The sequence below is a fragment of the Sphaeramia orbicularis genome, chromosome 4 (genome assembly GCF_902148855.1).
Source record: "Sphaeramia orbicularis chromosome 4, fSphaOr1.1, whole genome shotgun sequence".
Taxonomy (NCBI): domain Eukaryota; kingdom Metazoa; phylum Chordata; class Actinopteri; order Kurtiformes; family Apogonidae; genus Sphaeramia; species Sphaeramia orbicularis.
The window spans coordinates 10,559,254-10,575,265 of record NC_043960.1 but is presented as its reverse complement, the minus strand read 5'-3'; positions in this window follow the sequence as shown (position 1 = coordinate 10,575,265).

The window sequence follows — 16,012 nt, the reverse complement described above, 5'->3', positions numbered from 1 at the left end:
GTGGACACTGGAAATTTCATTATTAAGTAATTCATATGTAGTAGGTCACAGCTGAAAATATGTGAATCCTGTTCAATGTGCAGAATAATGCTGCATTCCAGAGTCCTGGAAGGTCATATATATGTCACTCTGAGTTAACTACGTCCCACCTCAAAGTACTCCAGGTGATCCATGTTGAACATCATCAACAAATATGAAGATCGCAAATCTCAGCTCCTATTTGCTTTGATACTGAAGAGGCATTTTGACTGTGGACAGTACTGTGTTCTCATATACACAAACGACATGGAGGAGGCGAAATGACGGATGAGCTAATTATATACTCACAGTCAATGAAAACTTTGAGACCATATTTTTCAACATAATTTTTATTTTGAAACCCTAAACTGGAATTTTTTCATATGAATCATTTGTTTAGGATATTGGCATACAGAAACAAAAATCTAAAGTTTCAAGAATAATTTCAAAACAAAAAACTTAACAAAAGAAAATGGCACCTGCCAAACACAAAGTCACAATAGTAGTGGTCCTGGTCGGGAGCTGTCACTCTCTCTCGCCCTGGACGCGGTCTATCGTCAACAGAGCCTGTGGTGTTGTGGCGTTCAACCAGGTTTGCGATTGTGGGTTGGGAACAGCCCATACATACGCCTGGCTATATCACTGTAGCTCAAACCAGCCTCCACCATACCCAGTGCCCAGAGACATTGTTCACGTGATAGACGTGGCATGATGCCGTTCACTGGACTAACAATGGTGGCCTTTACATAGGCCTTCAAAACCAATCCTCAAATTGTGCAGATACCCACTGAGTATTGCTCAGTGTGTATTTGGTCCACTTTTACAAAGAGACCAACCCATGTGCAATGAACCGTGACAACATGACAACTCATCATTTTCTCAACTACCCAAGCACTAAGTCACCAATAAATCCACAATAAATAATTACAACCCCCCTACAAGTAGAAATATGCAGACATTTCTACCTCAAAGTTTCTATTGACTGTCAGTATACCTTGTAAAGTTTCTTTTCATTGCAGACTCACACACTGTGCGCTGCCATTGTTGTGTTGACATCACATTGTAGTTTGCGGTGAGGTCAGGGTACTTTGATCTGGCCCCACTTTACAACTAGGACTTCTGTCTTGGACAGGCGTTCCAATGCATTTTACCGGGTTGGACGTCAGAAATTTCCCATCTCCCAAGACTCTGGAATGCAGCATAAGAGATGGAACAACCACCAATGTGCAGCATGAAGGAGTCTGACATTTGATTGAAAAAAAAATCATGTCATATAGACAGAATGTGGTAGTAGGGTTTAACGATATTTGAGTTTCTCACAAGTGAAACACCTCTGTAAATGTGTGTGTGTGTGTGTGTGTGTGCGCGCGTGTGTGTGTATGCATCCATGAAGCTGATCTTTGCGTTTCTTTCTTCATTTCTTATTCTGCCTTCATCCACCCATGTTACACCATGATAAATAGCCATTAGGGATGCACTGATACCGATAACAGTATTGTGTCCGATACTCAGCATGTGTACTTGTACTCGTACTCGTAAATGTACTCCGATACAACCGCACCAGTACCACTTATGGCAGTGTGACATTCGCAGTTAAGTGCAGCAAGTACGCGATGGAGGAGTAATGTCAGTAGTGTGGAGATTTTTCAAAATAAATGATGGTGACAAAAGTAACGTTAAAGACACAGACGAATACGGACGGAGCGTTCTGTCCATCCCCTGTGTACATTCCATCCATTTTCCAGGTGCTTGCAGATGCGTACCCAGATGGAAAATACCACCGAGAACTGTGGAGGTAGAGGATCTGTTCAAAGAGCGACTGAGTTAGAGAGAAACTACTGACAGATTTATGACAACTACCCTCATCAATATCAACGTTAGTATCACATTAGTTTTACCTCTATCGTCTCCATGTTTATTATTACTGACTTTCTTCTTCTTCTTCTCAAAAAACGTTACTTTTCTTCGTGGTATTCGGCCAGCATGGTTAGTTAAGAACAGCGCCCCCTGGTGGATAATTGAGAAATGCTCATTCCAACACATTAACCCTTTCATGCATGAATTATGAGAACCTTAGTCAATATTTTTTTCTTGAGTGTTTTTATTCCTCTTTAGGCATGAAAAAAAAAATGTGATTGAATTTTTTTTTTTATGAACCTATTTTTCGTGGAGTTCCAAAAATGTCCACTCAGCTGGACACCATGCGTTTAATTTCTGAAGCAAAGAAACATGTATTTAAAACTCATCAGAAAGTGATATACTGTGTGAAAACTATGAAATAAAAACATTTTTAATGCCGCTAGTCTGATGTTTTCTCACATTTTATCATACTCAAATACTAGTTATTACTCATTGCATGGAGATAATATCCACTGAGACCCAGGAAATTGACAATTTTAGCTTTTTTACACAAAAAAATTGTCTTGATAGGAAATTGCATAATGCAACAGATTTTGTAGATACATTTTTAAAATAATTTTTATTTATTTTTTAATGGAATGTCCTTTGCAATGGACAGCATTTTAGTTAAACTGTCAAACTTTTGTCCCCTATAGAGGACACAATGTATTGCTGGGTCTCAGGAGGATATGCAAAAAAAAAAAACTTTTTGTTTAAGAAAACTGTTAATTACAGTCTCATAACAATTAGCAATTGATTTCCACTCAAACATGTCACTGCAGATCAGGTTTATCTAGAACAGCAAAGTTACAGTAATGGTTTGAATTACAGTGTATGTGATGATGCATAAGTGTCCACTGTGTTGGCTGATATGGAACTAAAACAACAAAACCCATGAATATACAAGAGAACAGCTGGAGAAGAACTGTCCACTGGAGTGACCACTATGCATGAAGGGGTTAAATGTCAGTAGCAGCACTTTGTTCCAGTCAGACTAATGACAACGACAATAAAGCGCATTTTCAAAAGTAACTAAGAACTTTAATGGGATTATTAAGTACTCATATCGGTACTCGTGTCGGCAAGTACTCAAATGTAAGTACTTGTACTTGTACTCAGTCTGGAAAAAAGTGGTATCGGTGCATCCCTAATGGACATCATCACCTTTAACCCTTTCCTGCATGAATTATGAGAACCTTTGTCGAGATTTTTTTCTTGAGTGTTTTTATTCCTCCTTAGGCATGAAGAAAAATTGCGCTTGAGTTTTTTTTTTTTGTTTTTTTTTTTTCATGTAGTTACAAAAATGTCCATGCATTTAATTTTTGAAGTAAAGGATTATGTGTTTACAACCCAATATCAGAAAGTGAGATAAAAACAATGAAATAAAAACATTTTAATCCTGCTAATCTGATGTTTTCTCACATTTTAATATAGTCTAATGCTAGTTATTACTCACTTTATGTAGACAATATGCAAAAAAACCAAAAAAAACTATGTCTTACAAATAACAATTGATTTACACTCAAACATGTTAGTGCAGATCAGGTTTATCATTACTGTAACCGAAGTTACAGTAATAGTATGAATGTCAGTGTATGGGATGATGCATAAGCGTCCACTGTATTGGCTGATATGGAACTAAAACAACAAAAACCCATGAATATACAAGAGAACAGCTGGAGAAGAACTGTCCACTGTAGTGACCACTATGAATGAAAGGGTTAAACAGTGACACGTCCAGGGTGTACCCCACCTTCACCCATATTGTAGCTGGGATAGGCTCCAGCACCCCCACAACCATCTTAAGGATAAAGCAGTTCAGAAGATAAGTGACTTTTAAATATTCCAAGTCTGCTCACAGCTGGACAATGGAAACGGACAACTATCTATCACATGTTTCATATAATACATATGTTAATGCATATTTAATTTCCCCTCTATGAGACGCTGTGAATACAGTTGTTAAATGTTAATTTGACTGGAGGCCTGCGAGGAGAGAAAAATAGTCGTCTTCTGAGTGGTGAATGGACCTATGGCTCTATTTATATTTAGATTAGTTGGTTCTGCTTTAGGTGGTGAGGGTGCATCCATCACAGTAAGCCATTGTTGGGTGTCTAAATAAACATTTGTTATGGTTGGGGTGATGGTGATTTTGCGGTTTAGAGGTCACGCAGGAAGAATGTGTTGACATTATTTGATAGACAGACAGGGAGCTATGGGGACGGATGCTTTTGTTGCAGTTGTCAAAAAAAAAAAAAAATCGTATAGGGCACATTAGCATCTGCATGAGTCCTGCCACACATTCTGACGACAGCAGACTCATAATTGAAAACATATGCGAGAGCGCATAGTTCGATGTGTTTAACCACACACATAACACGCCTAGAGTCAATTTACTCAGTCTGTTAAGTTCTTAGTTTGTCTCTTCACCATCCCTCATTTCCCTCTAATCATCTTCTCCTCACTACATCCCACCAGCACGAGCACTTTAAATAAAAACGTGTGTAAAGATGGAGGCGGCGTGTATATTTTTGCCCTACGTTCGGCCACTGTAACAAGGGAATAATAATAACGGCGCTCACTCAGGCCTGTCTAACACTGTTGTTATTAGCCCTCTCCTCTCAATTACCAGCCACTAGTCACGAGGGTGTATAGACTTTGACACACACACATGCATATTCACTCATGCGGATAGAGATGCAAAAAATAAAACAAGGGATACAGACGCTAGAAGATGAGAATATTTCAAGACTGGGAAATTGGGACGGGAGGGTAATCAGCGTCCAATAAAGTCAAATGTGATGACAAAACCTCAGTCTTCACTTTGGTTATGAGCGGTACCCGTGCCTGCTGACAGGATATATGGGAAATTATGCAAATTACATTCATGCGGTGTTTCACAGTTGATTGACAGGCTCTCTAACGGGCAATTAGCATGTGTTGGTTTCTCATTGGCCAGAACCGAGTGACTGTCTGGTGACAAGGGAAATGGATACAGCCTCCTGGCTCTCAGACATTTAATCACATCTCTCTATTTGTGTCGCTCTCTCTGCCTTTTTTTTTTTTTTTTTTTTTTTTTATACCCCCTCACTCTCTTGTGTTTATGCTGCTTTTTCACTTTCCTTTTCTACTGTCTTGTTTCACCTCCTGTTCTTACTCCATCGCTGAAGAGCTGAAAACAGGACAAGTTAAGTTTTGCCTTGAGGAATCAGCCAGAAACAGAAAACTAAAACTGGAAGAAAGAAGTGTGTTCAGAGTATGTTAGTGTTGTAGCCAGAGGTTTTGCATTCTACTTTAATAAAGTTGGAGGATTGTCAAACTCAAAAACACCAGAGGATATACTGACTTTCAGTACTCGGTACGCAAGGAAAACTCTACATTATGTGAACTCTCTTCGTCATGTAACAATACTTTCATTTTGTGATTTTTCTGCTGCATTTTGTGATGCCATAGTTTCAGTCACAGGCATAGTTTTTAGGATTTTTGTTCCATCACAAAGGTCTCATGCTCTGGTAGACTGAATAACTGTTACGGATAAAATACTATATATTACACTGGTCAACAACAAATTTATTGTTTAAGTTTTTTGAGCTGATTTAGGATAATTTTGGTGTGCTGAATCCAAAAATCACATTAATTTTGCTCAATCAGGTCAACTTTCTGAACTATGCTACATATTGGCTTTTTAACATTTTTGCTTACATTTATGGGCATTTTCACATCATATGATACAAAATTCTTTCATATTTCTTGCAATAAACGAGTTCTGAAGATTTTACTTTTGCCAATTTATGATTAATGTTTTTTTTTAATATTACAGGTGAATGAAATGGCTTTGACTGGAAGATCTTGCAAAAATAACCCTGACGTATTCTGCTACATCTGCGGTGAATACACCATTGTACCTAACAGGAATCAAGTGATCAAATGATTTTTTTTCTCTTAAAACTTATTTTGGGTGAGAACTATATAAACAAATCAACTGATAAAGCCACAAAAATGTAATCAATTTTGTGAGAAGATCAAATTTTTCAAAATCAAATTAGCAAAAAAACCTGACCTGATTGAGAAAAACAGATGTCATTTTTGGATTTAGCGGTGCAAAATGGTCCTAATTCAGTTGAAAAAACCTAGACAACTTGCAAAAAACGTTTTTTTGTAACCCAGTGTTATAGGTCTAATTTATGTGCCCCTAAAATCATCCCACAACACATTCAGTCATGGAAAAAATTATTAGACCACCCTTGTTTTCTTCAATTTTTTTGGTCATTTCAGAAATTTCACTTCATGATTAATTTACTTTTATCTCTGTTGACAGTTTTAATGCAACTGCACGACATTCATTTTAATAAGCAGAAAAGGGATCTGTCATAACCTATAAAGACCCAGCGCTACTTTTGTGTCAGTTCCCAAACTATATTTTCTCTATACTAACCTGTCTTAAGTGATTTATCACCATTTATTGTAATATTATCATTTGTATTTTGTATTTCACCAATACAAATCAGGTATTTTCCTATATTTAATTTACTGACCATGAAGATGTTCATGAAGCTCAGATTAAAGTTGCCGGTTATTGTATCAAAAACAGAGAAAACTGAAAGAAAAAGTTACTTTTTTGGGTAAACATACTGTCATGGAAAGAAATGATTAGACCACCCTTGGTTTCTTCAATTTTTTGGTCATTTTAATGCCTGGTACAACTAAAGGTACATGTGTTTAGACAAATATAATGATAACAACAAAAATAGCTCATAATAGATTTGTGATTACTTTTCAGAAATTTCACTTGATGATTAATTTACTTTTATCTCTGTTGAAAGTTTTAATGCAACTGCACGACATTCATTTTAATAAGCAGAAACGGGATCTGTCATAACCTATAAAGACCCAGCGCTACTTTTGTGTCAGTTCCCAAATTATATTTTCTCTATACTAACCTGTCTGAAGTGATTTATCACCATTTATTGTAATATTATCATTTGTATTTTGTATTTCACCAATACAAATCAGGTATTTTCCTATATTTAATTTACTGACCATGAAGATGTTCATAGACGCTCAGATTAAAGTTGCCGGTTATTGTATCAAAAACAGAGAAAACTGAAAGAAAAAGGGACTTTTTTGGGTAAACATACTGTCATGGAAAGAAATGATTAGCCCACCCCTTGTTTTCTTCAATTTCTTGTTCATTTTAATGCCTGGTACAACTAAAGGTACATGTGTTTAGACAAATATAATGATAACAACAAAAATAGCTCATAATAGATTTGTGATTACTTTGCAAAAATTTCACTTCATGATTAATTTACTTTTATCTCTGTTGACAGTTTTAATGCAACTGCACGACATTCATTTTAATAAGCAGAAAAGGGATCTGTCATAACCTATAAAGACCCAGCGCTACTTTTGTGTCAGTTCCCAAACTATATTTTCTCTATACTAACCTGTCTGAAGTGATTTATCACCATTTATTGTAATATTATCATTTGTATTTTGTATTTCACCAATACAAATCAGGTATTTTCCTATATTTAATTTACTGACCATGAAGATGTTCATAGAAGCTCAGATTAAAGTTGCCGGTTATTGTATCAAAAACAGAGAAAACTGAAAGAAAAAGGGACTTTTTTGGGTAAACATACTGTCATGGAAAGAAATGATTAGCCCACCCCTTGTTTTCTTCAATTTCTTGTTCATTTTAATGCCTGGTACAACTAAAGGTACATTTGTTTGGACAAATATAATGATAACAAAAATAGCTCATAAGAGATTTGTGATTACTTTTCAGAAATTTTACTTTCATGATTAATTTACTTTTATCTCTGTTAAAAGTTTTAATGCAACTGCACGATGTTCATTTTAATAAGCGGAAAAGGGATCTGTCATAACCTATAAAGACCCAGCGCTACTTTTGTGTCAGTTCCCAAATTACATTTTCTCTATACTAACCTGTCTGAAGTGATTTATCACCATTTATTGTAATATTATCATTTGTATTTTGTATTTCACCAATACAAATCAGGTATTTTCCTATATTTAATTTACTGACCATGAAGATGTTCATAGACGCTCAGATTAAAGTTGCCGGTTATTGTATCAAAAACAGAGAAAACTGAAAGAAAAAGGGACTTTTTTGGGTAAACATACTGTCATGGAAAGAAATGATTAGCCCACCCCTTGTTTTCTTCAATTTCTTGTTCATTTTAATGCCTGGTACAACTAAAGGTACATGTGTTTAGACAAATATAATGATAACAACAAAAATAGCTCATAATAGATTTGTGATTACTTTGCAAAAATTTCACTTCATGATTAATTTACTTTTATCTCTGTTGACAGTTTTAATGCAACTGCACGACATTCATTTTAATAAGCAGAAAAGGGATCTGTCATAACCTATAAAGACCCAGCGCTACTTTTGTGTCAGTTCCCAAACTATATTTTCTCTATACTAACCTGTCTGAAGTGATTTATCACCATTTATTGTAATATTATCATTTGTATTTTGTATTTCACCAATACAAATCAGGTATTTTCCTATATTTAATTTACTGACCATGAAGATGTTCATAGAAGCTCAGATTAAAGTTGCCGGTTATTGTATCAAAAACAGAGAAAACTGAAAGAAAAAGGGACTTTTTTGGGTAAACATACTGTCATGGAAAGAAATGATTAGCCCACCCCTTGTTTTCTTCAATTTCTTGTTCATTTTAATGCCTGGTACAACTAAAGGTACATTTGTTTGGACAAATATAATGATAACAAAAATAGCTCATAAGAGATTTGTGATTACTTTTCAGAAATTTTACTTTCATGATTAATTTACTTTTATCTCTGTTAAAAGTTTTAATGCAACTGCACGATGTTCATTTTAATAAGCGGAAAAGGGATCTGTCATAACCTATAAAGACCCAGCGCTACTTTTGTGTCAGTTCCCAAATTACATTTTCTCTATACTAACCTGTCTTAAGTGATTTATCACCATTTATTATAATATTATCATTTGTATTTTGCATTTTATCAATATAAATCAGGTATTTTATTATATTTAATTTACTGACCATGAAGATGTTCATAGAAGCTCAGATTAAAGTTGCCGGTTATTGTATCAAAAACAGAGAAAACTGAAAGAAAAAGGGACTTTTTTGGGTAAACATACTGTCATGGAAAGAAATGATTAGCCCACCCCTTGTTTTCTTCAATTTCTTGTTCATTTTAATGCCTGGTACAACTAAAGGTACATTTGTTTGGACAAATATAATGATAACAAAAATAGCTCATAAGAGATTTGTGATTACTTTTCAGAAATTTTACTTTCATGATTAATTTACTTTTATCTCTGTTAAAAGTTTTAATGCAACTGCACGATGTTCATTTTAATAAGCGGAAAAGGGATCTGTCATAACCTATAAAGACCCAGCGCTACTTTTGTGTCAGTTCCCAAATTACATTTTCTCTATACTAACCTGTCTTAAGTGATTTATCACCATTTATTATAATATTATCATTTGTATTTTGCATTTTATCAATATAAATCAGGTATTTTATTATATTTAATTTACTGACCATGAAGATGTTCATCGAAGCTCAGATTAAAGTTGATAGTTTTTGAATCAAAAACAGAGAAAACTGAAAGAAAAAGTTACTTTTTTGAGTAAACATACTGTCATGGAAAGAAATTATTAGACCACCCTTGGTTTCTTCAATTTCTTGTTCATTTTGATGCCTGGTACAACTAAAGGTACATTTGTTTGGACAAATATAATGATAACAAAAATAGCTCATAAGAGATTTGTGATTACTTTTCAGAAATTTTACTTTCATGATTAATTTACTTTTATCTCTGTTAAAAGTTTTAATGCAACTGCACGATGTTCATTTTAATAAGCGGAAAAGGGATCTGTCATAACCTATAAAGACCCAGCGCTACTTTTGTGTCAGTTCCCAAATTACATTTTCTCTATACTAACCCGTCTTAAGTGATTTATCACCATTTATTACAATATTATCATTTGTATTTTGCATTTTATCAATATAAATCAGGTATTTTCCTATATTTAATTTACTGATCATGAAGATGTTCATAGAAGCTCAGATTAAAGTTGATAGTTTTTGAATCAAAAACAGAGAAAACTGAAAAAAAAAAAAAAAAGACTATTTTGAGTCAATATACTGTCATGGGAAAAAAATTTTTTGACCAACCTTGTTTTCTTCCATTTCTTGTTCATTTTAATGCCTGGTACAACTGAAGGTACATGTATTTGGACAAACATAATGATAACAACAAAAATAGCACGTAAGAGATTTGTGATCACTTTTCAGATATTTTACTTAATGATTAATTTACTTTTATCTCTGTTAAAAGCTTTAATGCAACTGCACGATGTTCATTTTAATAAGCGGAAAAGGGATCTGTCATAACCTATAAAGACCCAGCGCTACTTTTGCGTCAGTTCCCAAATTACATTTTCTCTATACTAACCTGTCTTAAGTGATTTATCACCATTTATTATAATATTATCATTTGTATTTTGCATTTTATCAATATAAATCAGATATTTTCCTATATTTAATTTACTGACCATGAAGATGTTCATAGAAGCTCAGATTAAAGTTGACAGTTTTTGAATCAAAAACAGAGAAAACTGAAAGAAAAAATGACATTTTCGGGTAAATATACTGTCACAGAAAAAAAATATTAGACCACCCTTGTTTTCTTCAATTTTTTGGTCATTTTAATGCCTTGTACAACTAAAGGTACATTTGTATTAACACATATAATGATAACAACAAACATAGCTCATAAGAGTTTAATTTCAGAGCTGATATCAAGACATTTTCCATGTTTTCTTGATAATAACCAAAATTACTTCAGTTCTTACATCAATATCTATGGCACTGCACTGACAAAAACAGTACTTTTAGCCATTCCATGTTTTCTTTTGTCTGTTTTAGTCACATGATACACACAGGTGTTAGTACTTGACTGCATAACCATTGTTTTTGATGACTTTTGATGGTCTAATAATTTTTTCCGCAACTGTATGTGTGACATGTTTGAGTGTGTAAAACAGATGTGAACGTCCAGAGGGTTATACATAAATGAAAATGGTTTGACTTATTGATGTGATGAGGTGTCGCATGCACATTTAGATTAAATTTTGTGTTTTCCATGGCACAAACGGGTTATTCATTCAAAATTATTCATTCATTTTCTGTTGCCGTTTAACCCTCTAGAGGGTTGTAAGGGGGGCTGTCGCTGACATTGGGAAAAGGCGGGTACATCCTGTTCGTGTTCATCACAGGGCTGACATGCAGAGACAAACAACCATTCACTGTCATGTTCACACATACAGACAGTTTACAGTGAGCAGTTATACTATAGAAGGGGGATGTCTTTGTTCTGTAGAGGACGGAGAACCTGGAGAGGGAGAACATGCAATGCCGTGGAAAAGGCTGGAACCCAGGACCGTCTTACTCTGACCAAGGTTATTATCGTTAACGTAAACTAACAAAATGACGAAAACTAGAATTGAAAAAACATTTACATTAACTGAAATAAATAAAAACTATAATTAAAAGAAAAAAAATGACTAACTGAAACTGTATTGTGTGCTTATAAAACTAACTAAAACAAATAAAAATTATGGATAAAATTCCCTTTGTTTTCATCTTTGTCAATGTCTGATTGATATGAAATTGATTTATTTCGTTTGAGCAATTTTAGCTGGTGGCACCATACGGCACTTCGATGTCCATCACTTCTCATCACTTGTTGTTTAGAGTCGTCTTCTCGTCACCACTCTACCTGGAAACATGGAGACTAAGTTGGGGAAAGCAGAGTCCTCTATGGGATTTATGGGAATATGACGGTGAGGAAGATTAAAGATATTAAAAAACTAAAACAAGTACTAAAACTCAAGTAAAATTAAGCATTTAGAAAAAAACAAAACTAATAAAAACTAGCAAACCTGCTGAAAAACTAATTAAAACTAACTGAATTAGAGAAAAAAAAGTCAAAACTAAATAAAACTAAACTATAATGAAAAAATCCAAAACTTTTATAACTAGAGCTGCATCTGATTAATCGATTAGGTGCTTGAAGCGGATGCAAAAACATACGATTCGATTAATCGACTCAAATTGATTGAAGAGAAATATTCTATTGCAGTTTTCCTGAAGCTTCTTTGTGCGTCACAATAAGCGTCCGTGTGAAACACAACAGTGGAACCAGTGTTTAACAGCAGACAAATGAAGGAAACAAAGCTCTGATTCAGCAGAACTGTGGTTGAATGATTTTTTTGGATCACTTTGAGTCAATTAATCAGTTGCTGCTCTAAATATAACCTTGGCTCTGACACACTTTAATACTGCACCACCTACTACTACTGCTACTACTATTAGTACTTTTGTGTCAGTTCCCAAATGAATTTTTCTTTCTATTTAACCTTTAAGTGATTCATCACCATTTATTATAATATTATCCTTTGTATTTTGCATTATTTCAGAGAAAATCAGGCATTTTCCTATGTTTATTTTACTGATCATATACTTTAATCATCATTCTGATATTACATTTGAGGGTTATTATATGAAAAATAGAGAAAACTTAAAAAAAAGTGACTTTTCCAGTAAAATATATCATTTACTGAATGTAAAAAGAAGCATCTGCAACAACTGGCATTTATCAAACTGCATGAGTTTTACTGGTGAATGAATGTTGTAGAGGATGACGGTGTTTCCACGTTCACTATGGAGCCTCTGAACGTCCAAATGGGTCATATCTGATGACCATGAAAAGATGAATAATTGCATTTTATACCAATTATTTACATGAATTTATAGGATTTGTGGATTATCAGGTGTTAAACGTTTTACATCAGTAGATGATTTGAGTCACCGGTGGTTGTTTGTGTCTTTATGGGTTCACATTATTAAAATCAGCCTGTTTTGCTAAATTTGTCAGAATACTTCAAATTAAGTGTTTGTTCTCTCCTGAAAATCTGAGCATCCCTTATCTCTTGTGTTGATGTGACTCCCTACCGGCTGAAACCTGGACACATAACTCGAACTTAACACATAATAGCCTAAATCTTGTAATATAGTCTTATATGTTGCAGTAGAAGGTTATTATTGTTATTGAAGGTTATTATTGTTATTAATTATATAAGGAGAAGGGGTGGGAGTTTATAAGTTGTACTTCTTCTCACTCCTTTTCGAATATGTAATATATGTCTTATGTTTAAGTGTTTTATTTACTTTCTTCTGTTTGACATTCATGTTTGAAGTAAATACATCAATCAATCAATCAGATCATACAGTAGACATTTTTAAAGCGTGTATTACATCATTGAACACATCATTTTGTATGTACACTACATTATATGAAATAAATAAAATATAAATTTAGATCAGTTATTAACACAACAGAAAAGAAAGAATCAGCATGTAATAATCAAAAGGTCTTTGCCAAGTTCTAAAATTATTTAAATCTAGCCTCAAGTGTAATGCAACGCACAACAGAATTCACTGTAGCATTATTTATTTAACAAAAAAATTAATGAATAATTTCCTGATGTGTAAACCAGATAATTCGAAGAGAGTGTAATACTGTAGTTTAATCTGTTTTTAGTCCAATACCTCGGATATTTTTCTAACCACATTTTTTTCTGTGTTCTATCCACATTGCCCTTTTTTTATAGGACACTAATTACTAATTAGTAGTTCTTTTTGTGTTCTTCAATCTGTGGTCACTATGGATAATACTGGATGTATCAGATTCAGAGGCTTTAATCATGAAGGTGAAGCAGCAAAAACAAGTTCAGTTATAAACTTAAATTACCTTAAGTGTTGGCTGTGGTTGTAGAAGTGAATTCTTTACATAATGTGGATTTGTCCATAACGACAGTCTGCTCCGTTTCCCAAAGGTATCGGTGCTGACCTCAATCTACTGCAGGTCATACACTGATTTATACACCTGGATTTGATGTTTAAGGTGCAGTTTCATTACACAAAGCAATAACAGACATGAGCAAAATGGGATGTGACGCCATCATTTTCCAATCTCCATTTTCACTGTTCACAAAACGAAATTAAAAAAAAAAAAAAATCCTTACTTTAAAGCCCATTCTCTGTTTTTTTTTTAATTATTATTTTTTAACCTAAAATGTAGTTTATGTGTGTAAAAAAAGGCCTAAACATGGAGAAGAATATCAGTTTTCCAAAAATATCCTCATTAGTATTGACGCAGCATGAATATTCTCATAAAGCAGTAATAACATCAATGTTTTTACTCATTTATCCTGGAAATAACCCAAATTTGGGGACGTCATGTCAAAAGCCAACCCAGAAAAACCCAATAGGGCCACCAAGACTGTTAAAAGATTCAATACAAAGTTTGTTTATTACAAAAATACAGAAGCGTATAGCATTCACACAAAAAAATAATTTCGGCTCTGTTTTCCTGAATTAATGAGATAATTATCTCATAATTACGAGAAAAAATAAGTAAAAAAAAAAAAAAAAACGGCGCTGTTTTTCTGAATTTACGAGATACTGTTTTCTGAAGAAGAAAAAAAATTTGCTCTGTTTTTTTGAGTTTACGAGATACTGTTTTGATTGAAAGCTATCCGGGGAGGGGTGAACCAGGACACCAAAACAGAGCCGATTTTTTTTTTTTTTTCAGAAAACAGTATCTTATTAATTCAGAAATACAGTGCCTATTTTTTTTTTTAAACTTATTTTTTCTCGTAATTATGAGATAATTAGCTCATTATTTCAGAAAAACAGAGCCGAAATTATTTTTTTGTGTGAATGCAATACGCTTCCGTGCAAAAAGCAGGTGATTTTCACAAAAAGTTGCGGAGTGGGTCTAAGTAAAATAACTTATTAATAATGCAGTGTTTTTACTTAATATGTTGTTACTCTCCAGAACCCCTAGATTTTTCACAATACATCCAAGGGCATGTCTTCATTGGCCCCAGTACCCAAAATTTTATGTAAAAATAAACCCACTGGGCTATTTGAAGTCGGCGTAAAAACCTCTGTGCATAAATACACTTGAGCCAGTGTGTGCAGGATCGACAAGCCAAAAAAATTATTCAGTGCTTAATAGTTTAAGCTCTGAATAAATTATCATGCATAAATTATTTTCTTTATAGGATCTCACAGTTAAATATTATATACTAGGTAAATTATTAATCGCAGAAATGTAAAAGTGTACAGCTGACTTCTTTACACATAGAAAAGCCCAAGGGAAACAGACAGAAAAAAGAAATTTAGAAAGACAAGCAGGGAAAAAAAGGAAACAGTGGGAAAGTCTGAGTCAAAATGGTCTTGCCTGTTGCGTTCTCGGCCATAATTTATTCATATCAACTATCGAGTCAAGATCCTGTTTAACAGCTAAGTATCTAGTGTGAGTGGTTAAGCTAATTTGTTGCAAATGTGCTGTGAAAAAACATCTTAACCAGCGGAAGTGCAGCACACACATGTATTTTATGGCGGCTTCTGTCCTCATCTATCTTCCTGACAGATTACTGGCCCCAGGCTGGATTGTAATACACTGACATTATACTGGTGACAAGTAGAAAATCTGAATTAGCATAATTAGTAATAACCTGGATAAACCTCGCATCGACTGAAACTGAAGTACCTCTTAAATGCAAATAACTGGCTTCACAAGGAGCCAAATGCATGTGATTATTAGGACCTGAACTGCTGGGATGGATATGGAAATGATCCCATATTATTGAGCATAAAATGTATCTGCAAAATCAAGTATTCACTTTGCATTCCACCTTAAAGAAAATGTAAATAACAGCAAGCAAATGTGTGTCTTGAATAGGAAAATAATCAACTGAACCCTCCATTCTATTTGACTTCCTTTGTGCTGTAGTGTACTGTATCTTTAAAATACCTGTAGTCTCCAGAATACCACACAGTAAAAAACAGAGTGTCAATTTAACTCATAGAGAGTTGAATTTAACTCTGTTTCAGTTAACATTTGGCCCCACTCAAAATTAGAGTAAATTTTACTCTATATCCAGTGTCAAATTTTCAGAATTAATTCTACAGAATTCAGTGTCAAAATTAA